The sequence below is a fragment of the Somniosus microcephalus genome, chromosome 6, assembly GCF_052327205.1.
Source record: "Somniosus microcephalus isolate GS21.2 chromosome 6, FLI_Smic_1.0, whole genome shotgun sequence".
Classification (NCBI taxonomy): Eukaryota; Metazoa; Chordata; class Chondrichthyes; order Squaliformes; family Somniosidae; genus Somniosus; species Somniosus microcephalus.
In genome coordinates, this window is record NC_140992.1 from 188,071,950 (window position 1) to 188,084,976 (window position 13,027).

At 44.3% G+C, this 13,027-nt stretch overlaps 1 pseudogene; it reads left to right on the forward strand.

Moving 5' to 3' along the window:
- Nucleotides 1–1,461: 1,461 nt before the first annotated feature.
- Nucleotides 1,462–12,748, forward strand: LOC147116248 (uncharacterized; annotated as a pseudogene).
- Nucleotides 12,749–13,027: the final 279 nt, after the last annotated feature.

Sequence of the window (13,027 nt, forward strand, 5' to 3'; positions counted from 1 at the left end):
ACACGGATGCAAGAGTGCTACAAATGATGGAGATCTAACAGAACGGGAGATCTATAAATTATCAAATTTCCCATGGCGAGTAAGAGATTCTGCAGGTCTGTACCAAGTTGAGTTTCTGAGATGTGTAACTAGGAACTGTGCACGCCTCGCGTGAAATAATTTAGAAACCTGTTTATAAGAAACAGAAATGAAGAATAAGTGAACTTATGCCAAGCAAATCCTTCACTGTCTCATATTCTGGTTATAACGTTGGTGTGCTCTTTATCTTCACCTCCTCGAGCCCAAGAGGCGCACACTTGACCGCATCTTGCAAAGAAGTGGTGTAGGCATCCAAAGCCTATTCTGGCTGGACCAAGTGAACCGTTGCAGAGTCTCCCTGCTCTCTGCTACAACTGCCCACTGCCTTATAATTGCCCGGGAGAGCAATGGGAATTCACCGTTTCTTTCTCCCTCTACCAACCACCTGCTTAAACACTTCTCCGATAACAACATATGCTAAGAGCTCATGGATTTCTTTGTCATCAAATAGAGACCGTCCACGCAGCTACCTCTACAGCTTTCTCCTTTCACCTTTCTCACCAGACTAAATCTCTCCTGCACGTCATAAGATACATTTGAATCCTTGTTTCCCTATATCACCTCTTCCTTCTTCCCCACATGCACCCTCTAAGCTCAGCTAATCCACATGAACCACCTCCTGCTCCATAGACCTACTTCAGACTTAATCACTGACCATCCAACTTATTTTTCTGGCTCCCATCAAACCTAACATTTTAATTGCTGCCTTTCCTAAGAGACTATCCCCTTTCGTTTGGAAACCGATGTCACCACCCCTTCCTGTAAACTCACTCTCGACTGCTCCCTTCTTTCAAACTGCTATTACATCTCCAACCTCCCTTTCCTCCCTTAAGACAGTCAGAATGTTGTCACCTTACAGTTGCGTGCCCATATCCCAAGCAGCCCTTGTTTCAATCTCTCCACCCAGTTTCCATCTCTCACACACCTAAACGGCCCTAACCAAGGCCATGAATTACAATATGTGTGACTGTGACCATGGTGCGTAAACTCATCTTTCGTTCGTTCTCAACCTCTCAGTAGCCTTTGACGTGGTCAAGCAAATCACCATTCTTCAACTCTTCTCCTCTGTTGTCGAACCTGCTTAGACTTTCGTTACTTGTCAAGAAACAACAGTGACTCCGCATGTGTTAGTAAATTTTGCATTTCAAAATCAAAAAAATTACCTTACTCTTTGCTGTCTCAGACACGTGATTCGAGCAGTCGAATTAAGTGCAGACGTTAGAAAATCACACTTCACAAACGAAGGCAAATTTCCGAAACCGCAGTTACATGATGTCAAACGTCATTGCGACATCTCTAATTGAAAATAAACCGCAAACCATTTTTAACAGTTGCAAACTCGCAGTTACTGCAGAGGGTCATCAGTTGAATCTGTTGCTCAGAATGTCGGCGGCTTTGCTTTTCCTGTCCCTGACTCTCCGGCAGATTATTTCCACAGGTGCCTCTTTATTCATTGTCCCAGCTACTTTAATTTATATATCCGAAGTAGTTTCCACATTCATTTAGTGAACCGCAATACCTCTATCTAGGTTCTTTTTGTCTTCTATCTCGTGTCTAATACAATTAACCTGTAATTGACTATATTTTCTGACAGCAGCGGACAGCAATACGTTCAGTGTGACTCAAGCGCCAAAACAAGCGACTGTGTCCAGAGGGGGGAACATCACCTTCTACTGCTTGTTCCCCATCTCGCAGGACAATTCCAGGGTAAGAGTGTATTGGTGGAAACAGGGTGAAAATGAATACCAGCGCACAAGCGCCGATAACAGAAAACGATTTGGCCGGAAAAGTAAAGCGAGCGCGTTCTTTCAGTTGCTGAGCGCGACTTTCCAGACTCTGGAATCTATCACTGTGCAGTGTTCCATCGGGGAATATTTCGAGGAAATGGAACCGGATGACATCTAATTGTGCATGGTAAGTGTGAAACACAGGAGAGCGGCACAGTCGTAAGTATATCGAACATAACAAACGGGGATGTTTTGTGATTACTTTATTGCACCGCCTTTGGCAGTATATGTTAAGTCTGTGAATTATTTAGTTAATTAAGACACAGACTAATGAGTAACAATAAAAACAGGTCTTTACTGGTTGGAGGTAGGGACTATACTGAATACAAGATTACTGCACAGTGCTTATATACCGGTGTGTTCACCCCCGGTATTACGTCTACAGCAGCCTGAGAAAGTAGTACATCTCTTAAGGTGGAGCAGGCTTAAGCTCTCTTAAGGTGGAACAGGTTACATACACAACACTCCTCCCTTCTTAGCTTTATAGTCATCCCCCCATTTAACATAACGTAATAACATATATACATATATAACTTCATGTTTAACGTAACATATCACAGATTCAGTCTCTGCGGAAAACAGTTCACAGATTCAATCTCTGTGGTGTAGTCGGTTCACGTTACTCATTCAATAGTCCTTTCATGGATTTAACAGCTTGAACTTCCGAACTGATTTGGCTCCGTTCGGAGGGACCACGTGTGTGATCTGGTAGAGGTGATAATGGTTCAGATGGGTCATCTTCTGTTTTTACTTTTCCTTTTCTGCTTCTTGGAGACTCTCTGGGCTCCATTGTCAGCTGCCACAGCTGCCAGCTGCATGCGCAGTTCCTCCTTCTCTTCCTCCTGTTTCCGTCATAGAGCCAGCTTCTCCCGATGTTCCGTAGACTTTTGGTGCTCCTCCATGATTTCTGCACTTTGGGAGTCGAAGTTACAAGCTGGGCAGGACAGGACATCGTAATATTCGGTGTCGTCCACCAGGTCATGGTAATATTCGGTGTCGTCCTGAGCTAGACCAGTGAGAGGGTCGTCTATTTCCTCCATACCCAGCTGGACGTTAGCCAGCTCTTGTTCCAAATCCAGACATCTTTCCTGAAGAGACTTCTTCATGTGTACCTCTGCATCCAGCTTTTTCTGGGCTTTCAGCAAGTCGTTTACTAGTGACCTCATTTGTGATTTTAATACTTCAACTTCCTTTGGAGATTGATTGATCGGACTATGCAATCCCTCTACCGGAGCAGCTGTTTCAGCGGTCTGTTGTTCTACATTGACGTGAGTCAGCGTACTTTTGGCATCCAATGGCTGCTCTGTTGCAGTCGTTTCAGTCTGTGTCGTCACATCAGCCATCTCAATGACTTTTGAGAGCTCCGAACCCTTTTCCTTTGAAGATCGCAGCTTGTGTTCATGTTTTTCCCATTTCAGAGTCTTGTCCCTCAGCATATGAAGGAGTTGGCTGACTGTTAACTCTTCTGACACCAGATTATGGCACGCACCTTCAGAACCTGAATCAGCTTTGATTCGTTCGGCCTCCTCGCGCAGATGGTTGGTGTGCTCCTGCTCCATTTTCTCCATCAGTTGCTTCTGTTGCCTTTCCAGATTCTCCCACTCTGTAACAAAGAACTTTTTTATTTCATTCATCTCTTGCTCAAAACGGCAAATCATTTGTTCTAATTGCTGTTGTAGTTTGAAATGGAGTTGAGTTCGAGCCCAGTGTCCCTCAAAAATGTGCATATCAGTAGACTTGACAGACTCAGAATTCTCTGTTAAACTATGTTGTTGTTGCTCAGTGGAATTCTGTGCTGAAACTTTGTCTTTTGCACATGGGTTGGTCTTACCATCATCAGTTCTAGAGTCTGGGCTGATTATCTGCACCGAGTTCTCACTCTTTATGGCTTTTAGCGAATGCCAGTCCATATTTATGTTTCTAAACCACTCCCGGCCTAGTAGTGGTGGACCTCCCTCCGGTGGCACATATAAGTCCATTATTTGACTTCCTTCGCCCTTGTTGGCCACTGCAACCTTTATTGTCCCGATGGGGTACACTCTCTGCCCCGTGTAGGTTGTCAATATAATCTCCGTATCCTGTAGGGGAATATGTTGGAATAACCTTCTGTAATCTTTCTTATTCATGACCGACAATGCCGATCCAGTGTCCAATTCCATTTTTACTTGGACTCCTTCTATCTGAAGAGTAACCCAAATTGTCTGGAGATCTGCACCCTTACCAACGTTGAGTACCCTTAAGCTAGCCAGTTCAATACTGCTTAAGCCAGCCAGTTCATTACTGCTAGCGTCTGAATCGGACTCCTGTTTGGCCACCTTGTGTACTTTTGCGTATTTTCCTTGCGGTGACTTCTTGTTGCTGGTCTTCTTCCCTGACCTGCATACTCTAGCTATGTGTCCAAGCCTACCACAAGTTCTACATTCTTGGTTTTTAAACCAACACTGGTTCTGATCATGCGTTGTCTTTCCACAACGATAACATTTGCCAGAACTCACACCCAATTTGTGTGCACTGAGCTCCGGTGACCGTAGCTGCATTACTGCCGTGCCTCTTGCTGCGGCTTCATGTGCTGCTGCCATAGTGACCGCCTTCTCAAGCGTCAGCTCATTCTCCCTGAGCAGTCGCTTTTGTGTATCCTGTTTAAATAAACCACACACAAATTTGTCTCGTAGTGCATCTGTCAGTCCCGTTCCAAACTGGCAATATTTCGCTAATTTACGCAATTCCAGCAAATATTCAGCATTGCTTTCATGCTGTACCTGCCTTCTGTCGTAAAATTTAAATCGTTCCGCGAGCATCAGTGGCGTGGGGTTTAGATGATCTTTCAGGACAGTAACAATCTCATCGAACGTCTTATCCGCCAGTTCATCTGGTGATAACAGGTGTTTCAATTGCCCGTATGTCTTCGCACCCATTAAATTTAATAATGTTAGAGCTTTATCTTGGTCACGAATTTTATTGGCCTTACAATAATTTTTTACTCTTTCAACATATATGGCCCAATCTTCGAGGTCACTATCAAAGGTGCTAATATTCCCGTGTCTAGGCATTGTAGATTTGCAATTTCTCAGATTTTATTTTCTTTACTTGTTATCAAAGATGGCGGCTTCCCGCTCTTGCCGTCGTCCTCCGCCCACAAAATGGCGGTTTTCCCGCGCTTGGCGGTCTTCACCCGTCCCCCGACGCCGTCTCCCTTCAGCCCCGAGTGCGGCCCTTATCTTCGCCGCGATCGCCCGAGTGCGGCCCTTATCAGCGGATGCGATCGATGGCCCGGCTGCGCCTCGCACTTGAAAGCGGCCCGGCCCTTATCTGCCGATCGCTATCGCCCTGTACCTGTCTTCCCCAGCCCTGTCTTCTACTCCGGTTCACAAGCTGATGGAGGCTTCAGGGTCCTAATGCCTGTCGTTCCAGTGGGGTGGTGTGGTTTGAAACCTCTCTTCAACCGCTGTGGAATAACTGCCGCAGGGTAAGAACCTGACTCGTCGCCAGTGTTAAGTCTGTGAATTATTTAGGTAATTAAGACACAGACTAATGAGTAACAATAAAAACAGGTCTTTACTGGTTGGAGGTAGGGACTATACTGAATACAAGATTACTGCACAGTGCTTATATACCGGTGTGTTCACCCCCGGTATTACGTCTACAGCAGCCTGAGAAAGTAGTACATCTCTTAAGGTGGAACAGGCTTAAGCTCTCTTAAGGTGGAACAGGTTACATACACAACAGTATACACATGCCTATTAATACATTTCTAGGTAAGTTAAGTTGTATGTTCGTGTTCTCTGTGTAGAACTGCTAATTAGATATTCAATGTCACAGGCAGAGTAATGCAAAACGTATCAATATTAAACAGTTAGACTGTAATTCCACAATTTACACACCAAATGTCTGATAGCGGAATTTCTGAACAAATTGCAAGACTGAAAATCGTTTATGTTAATGCACCTCTCCCAACATATACACGGCTCTTAGCCCTTACTGATGCTCTGTCTGCCCCCATCGCCGTCTCTGCGGTTTAACATTCCTGAAATTAATTCTCACATAATGTTAGCGTCAGGGATTAGAAAGCCGGCGTGAAACTAACTGTTGATCAACAGCTTCACTCAACAAACTGGAGCTTGGAACACACAACGTTGTCACCTCACTAGCCTAAAAAGGCGTCCGGGATACTTTGCTTTATTAGCCGAGTCAATGAATGTCAGAACAGCGAGGTAATGCTTGAACAGTATAAAACACAAGTTAGGCCACAGCTGGAGTACGGCGTACAGTTCTGGTCACCACATTACAGAAAATATGTGATTGCACCAGAGAGGGTACGGAGGAGATTTACGAGGCTGTTGCCATGTCTGGAGAATTTTAGCTATTTGGAAAGATTGGATAGGTTGGGGTTGTTTTATTTGGAACAGCGGAGGCTGAGGGAGACTAGATTGAGGTGTATAACATTATTTGGAGCCTGGATAGAGTAGATTGGAAGGAACTATTTCTTTAACAGAGAGATCAATATCCAGGAGGCATAGATTTAAAGTAATTGGTAGAAGGATTATAGGGGAGTAGATGAGAAATCTTTTCACCCAGAGGGTAATGGAGATCTGGAACTCACTGTCTGAAAGGGTGGTAGAGGCAGGAACCCGCGTCACATTTAAAAAGTACTTGGATATGCCCTTGAAGTGCCAGAACCTACAAGGCTACGGAGCAAGAGCTGGAAAGTGTGATTAGGTTGGATAATTCTTTTTAGGCCGACGCAGACACGATGGTCCGAATGGCGGCCTGCTGTGCCGTAAATTTCTGTGCTTCTTTGATTCTATAAATCGCCAATAAATTAAACAGTACAGAGGAGCTGTGTTGCTGAAACCTCCTGAGGTTCAACCGAATATAATTTCTGCCACCAATTGTCATGCTTCGGCTGAGAAATCTGTCCGAGAGCGACTGAGGCCCTCATTTTGCCATCCACAATGTGCAGATTACTGGTCACTGTCTATCTGTTCCTAACAGGGAGGGACTCCGCGCGCAAACTTGCCCCCGAGGTTTACTTGCTTAATTCTTTGGACTATGAAAAGCTAACATTGATTAGCAAATCCTTGCGCCTTGTCTGCTGTGTAACTCAAAGTCTTGGACTTGATAGCGCGGGTAAATTTGAACAGATGCGGACGTCTATGATAGATATGGATCAGGTGTGTGTAGAGGATGAGCGTAACATTAAATGGACAGGAGGCTGCGCTTTCGAATGGTGCTATTATAATAAAATGAACCGAACGTAAATCAGAATCGTATTTAATCTCCCAATGGTGCCCAGTAACTGGACTTTGTGCAATCTCTGTTCCGCAGCGGCCCCAACCCCACTGAAGATTGTCTCCAGGACGCCTGAAGCGCATTCCACTGCTTCTCTATCTCTTGTGTGTGAAACGGCTGCGTTTTTCCGGAGAATTTCACCCTCACTTGGTATAAAAATGGCGTCGAAACTGCATTCGGAATACATACCAGGAAAGTGCAGAATACGGAGGGACTGTTTGAGGTTTCCAGCTCTTTGGTTGAGACACAGCCTATCCCGAGCGACGCCCGTTATACCTGCTTGGTTTCTCATGTCTCTCTCGAGACTCCAGCTCTTGTCACCCATACTGTTTCTAAATCTAACCAATGTATGAGGCAAACCGATCAAAAAGGAGAGCCAGCCACTGTTAAATTCGTAAAGGGATATATCGTACAGTTTGTACTTATTAATAATCATGAAGACAGTCCACGGAAGTCTCATGAGGAATTTCAACGAAAGCATTAAATTCATTTTTAACTCTATAATATAATTGAACCCAATGTATTGTAAAACCGGTTTAAATCGCTCTCCACACAAGTATTCTCAGTCAAAGCTTATTTGCTTTCAAATTCCTTTAAATATATTGTATAACAATCATAAACATGAGTTTATCTTTTCTATCCCGTTATATTTCCTCACCTGCTTATTATTAATAAATTTTCAATTTTTTTTTGAATTATAAGATTGTTTTATTCTTTACCATTGCCCGCTCTCCCTGCACCAAGACTGTTGCAGGAGCTGCAGTCATGTTGTTTGCACTCAGGCTTCTTCCAATGCAGTTCTTGATCCTCATCCCCCTGTCGGCTAATTCTACTGTAGAGATATGAAATAAAACCCTGGTCAGCTTTTTCCCCTCAGCCGTCCATGTCACAGTGGGTTTAATTGGAATCTGTCTCATAAATCTAATTTAATCTGTTCCCACAAACAGGCGACAGTACAGCCGGTTCAATACATTATTTTGTGAACAACACTTCCCGCCCCCAAGACAATAATCAATGAACCATCGCCCGTTGATATCCTTTACTGGTTAATGACATTATTACTTTAATGAACACAATTCGGATAATTGAAAGGGGATTTTTAACATTTTGCTGCAATCCAGAATTTTGTGCGGGCATCGAAGAAACGCTTGTGACAAAATTGCCTCCAATTTCCTCAAACTGTATGTTAATAAGTAAGAAAGGTCAAGAAAAAGAACAAGTCTTTTGGTCATGGGAAATTGATCTCTCTCGTATTCTAACTCTCCTAAAACAGTGTTTTGTGATCCGTAAACCGATAGTGCGATGCGCAGATTAATCCAGAATGTTACTTCCATTCAATGAAGAATTTACTTCAAATATTATATCTAAAAGAAATAATATTTTGTATTTAAACCTTCTTATTGCCGTTTTATACCGCGGAGTTACTGAAAGCATCGCCATAGTTCAACCAATAAACTATCTTGAGGTCTAGTCTTAGCCATCGCTCGTCATAACTTAATGTTCCTATTAATCTTGCAGGTATTGTCGATAATTCATTTTATTTCTGGGCTTCTGTGTGTGTGGTGGGTGGATTGGCGTTTCTAGTGCTAATGATCTTCATTGGGACGCGGTGCCGACTGCAGAATAATGACGGTAAGATCTAATGTAAGCTCTTGATTTTGTTCAAAACCTCACGGTTAGTGACAGTCTCCAGGTAACACGGGGAAATGAGAACTCGATCAGGAATTAAAGTTGAAAATCGTGTGATCTGGTTTCAGAGAGCGCCGATTGTTCCAAATGCATTTTAAAACGCAGACATTCTCAGAGAATCGTAATAAAAATGGAGATAATTATCTGGATGTTTGCAACAAAAATGTCCCCTTTGCAGCATAATACATGACATGTACCCTGGCACACAATCACTTTCCAAGATTTTGTTGTGGATGCGCAACTAGTTTGAGTGAAAGAGTGTGAGGCTCTGGCCGGGGAATGGTTGTACACATAAGAACATAATAAATAGGAACAAGGGTAGGCCATACGAACCCTCAAGCCTCAACACCACTTTCCCGCCCTATCCCCATATCCCTTGATTCCCTTAGTGTCCAAAACGATTCCCTCAGTTTCCGAAAAAAAATCCAAAAAATTCACCATTGCTGATCGCTACAAGGGCTGGGACTTCAAACACTATTGGCACTATGCGGAATTGGAACTAAGTTTCTGCTTTGTTCTGACTCTAGAAATGTCTTTTCAATTGTTGACATGGAAACTGAGTAAATATTTCAATCTTTCAATATCATTCAATTTTGTTCGTTTTCAGGTAAAGAAGAACGTGTAACGGGACCGAACCGCCGTGAAGAGCCGATAGTTGAATTGTCAAGGTTGTTATAATGGAAAGATTCTTTCATAAACACGCCAGAATGGATTAAGTCTACGGTCGCGTCCACTTGCAACACAAAATTTCTGATTGGTCCCCTTCGAGGACAAGATCAGATTTCTGATCGGTCCCCTTGGAGGACAAGACACACTCAACAGTTTGTCTGGAACCTGTAATTTGACGATGCCTGCTGGAGAGCAATCAAGATCTTTGCAATGAGTGATATAATCCATTCGTTGTGTTAGTCAGGCTCCAGAGCTCACAGTGCTAACACTACTGCTTTCAGAAAGCAGACAGGGCTCACCCTCTCGGATTAGGAGCACCCACAGCGCTCACAATGCAGAGTTCAAATAGGAAGGAGTGGGGCCATGGAGGGATTTTAACATGGGGATGAGAATTTTAAAATCAATGTGTTGGCTTACAATGTTCTCCCTAATTTTTGGAGGGTGCCCGATCACTTTAACGGGCTGCACAGCCCATTGAAAATTTCCCGCTTGCATCAAATCTCCCATTCAAACGCCGGTAAGCAGCCTGCATGGGACCTCCTGACAGCTGCATGACCGTGTAGCTTAGTGGGGACATTGTTGGTGGACCATGACCCAATGTAGGTCAACGAGCACAGGGGTAGTGGGTGAATGAGACTTGCTGCATGTTAGGATACGTGTAGCAGAGTTTTGGAGGAGCTCATGTTCACTGAGGGTGGAAGATGGGAGCTGGCCAGGAGAACATTGGAATAGTCAAGTCCGGCAAATAACACATAAATGTAATGTTATTCAGGTTGTAGGACCAACACAGAATACGCTACCATATTTAAATTAATTTATTTATTGCCCATCCCTAGTTGCCTTTGAGAGGATGCTAGTGAGCTGCCTTCTAGAACTGCTGCGGTCTGGGTGGTGTTGGTGGGGGAGGAGAGGGCGAACGTTGAGCAGGTGTGAAGGGAGTGGGGTGGCAGAGCGCAGTCCAGTCCTAACAGAGGGCGGGAGAATGTGATCTACCCTCCCACCTGGGTCACGTTCTTGCTCACATCCCCCCCACTTTAAACCTGGATCACATTCTTCCCTCCTCCCCTCTGTTCTCACTGTACTTCCCCCCAACAAGTTCCTGACCCCTCTCCGAGTTTTGAACTTCTTCTCCCTCTCCGGGTTCCTCTCTCCCCTCTCTGATTTCCTCTCTCTCCGAGCTCCTCCCTCTCCGAGCTCCTCTCCCCCACTTCGAGCCCATCTCCTCCCTGCCCCCTTGGATCCACTCTGCTGCCCAATTTAACCATCCCCCCTAGTCTCTCACCTTCAACCCCCTCTCCTCTCTCTCCACAATCCCCTGACCTTCTCCGCACGCAGCTGACGAAAGTGTGCTTGTGCAGGAGGAAGCCGCCGCACCATTTGTTACGGCACATGCGCGACTAGATCGAGTGCGCATGTGCATCTGCATCTTCCCATCTGGATCACTTTCTTGCTCTCAACCCCTTGCTTTAGACTTGGACCACGTTCCTCCCCACTCCCCATCTTTTTCAACGTGCCCCACTCAAAAAGCTCCTGACGTTCTCTCCCCGAGTTGAGGACATTACCCCCCACCCGGCCCCCGACCCCGCGAGTTCCTGATCTTCTCCCTGCGAGTTCCTGAACTTCTCCGCCTCTCTGAGCTCCTCCCTCCCCATTCCGAACTCCTCTCTCCCCTCTCCGAGCTTATCTGTCTGCGAGCTCCTCTGCCCCTGTGAGCTCCTTTCTCCGAGCTCCTATCTATACGAGCTGCCCTTCCCGCTTCGATCCACTCTCTTCTCACCTTTGATCGCACCTGCTATCCCCTCGATCCGCTCTCCTCCTCCTGCTTTGATCCTCTCTGCTCCTCTCTCCATGGCAGAAATGAAAACTGCCTGTTGTGTTGAAAATCTATGTTATATCTGTTTATAGATTCATCTATTCTTTGGATTCATAGCTGATTACCTGACCATGGTAAAGGATAACAAACTGAGAAGAACCTTGACAAGGTACAGACTTAGCGAACATAGCCTAGCGATCGAAAAAGGCAGACACAGGCAGACCAGGCTGCCAAGAGAAGACAGGATATGCTCTCACTGCAGTCAGGGAGTAGTTGAGACAGAGATGCACTTCCTCACAGCCTGTGGAAAATATCAGGGCATCAGAGAGAATTTCTATCAAAAATTCTCACAAATATGCCCTGAATTCAGAAATCTGACTGACAACCAAAAACTCCCATTCCTACTGGGGGAGGAGAGAAGCTGTGTAACACTGGCGGCACACTATGTTACAGCTTGCCATGAACAGAGGGACAACCAGTAAACTAAGACAAGAGTATATATAAACAAGGCGAAAATATATTTATAAACTCAGGGATATACCTGTTTATACACTGTATGAATGGAACCGCGTTTATGTGTTCAACCATAAATGTATTTTGATGCTTTGGCAACATAAGATGTACCTTATCATGCCAATAAAGCGATTTGTATTGTATTGTATTGTATTGGATTAAAAAAATAACTTTACGTTCTAAAGCTGCCGCTCATTTAAACATTCCTGTAACGCTGTATTGCAGAGTTAGCACTGACATGTTTAAATATTAGATATAGTCATCACCATATCTTAATATTTCCATTTATCTAAATATATATGAATTATGGATTGTGCACTTGATCTCTAGCCAATTCAATCTGTTCAATGTTTGATCAGCGGTACGTAAACTGGTAAAGACAATGAAGTGGCCTCATAACCAAACATTTCCTTTCTGACCCATGCAGGGAGCAGCGGCTGACTTCATGCATTATGCTGCATTAGATTTGAGCAGAGCCAGGAAAACTCCAAGACCTAAACGTGAAGAGGAGAGAACCGTGTACGCGCAGGTAAGAATGAGTCACAGATCAGAGAAACATAGACCATTGATGTATATCAACATTCATACGACAGCGGACGGCATATGTTTGTGCTGACTTTAACTGTGTGCTGTATCTAAAGCTATTTGTGCGTCCTTCTGATGTCTGCTTTGAGCAGAAGTCCACAGAACTTGCACACCTAATCATTAACAATATTCCCAAACATTGGATTTACAGACCAAACAAGGGACAGCTCGTGACAAGCTGACGTATGCGACTCTAGCATTGACTGGTTCAGAGCAAACGGGGAATTGCAAAAATAACGAAAGAAGCACAGAGTATGCCCAGCTGCAGACAAAAAAACAAAGAGGAGTAATAGAGGCTGTCTACGCAGAAGTAAGAATCAATTAGCAATACAGGTAGCTGCAGAAGTCACTTTTTTGGTGTGTTTTGATCTAATTCTGCTGCCATATCAACTCCACGCATATGTTTACCGTGCGATACCATTCCTCCGAGAGGTAACCCATTCCAGTGATACATCAGAGAATGCAGTCTAAAGTCGTTACTTACTGTTCAATTATTTGATGAAGTTTCTTTTAGCTGCATTTAAAAAAAAAGTAACTTTCCTGACATGCTTAATGTTAAATCTATTATTTAACTGATGATGAACACACTAATCCACTGGCTCCC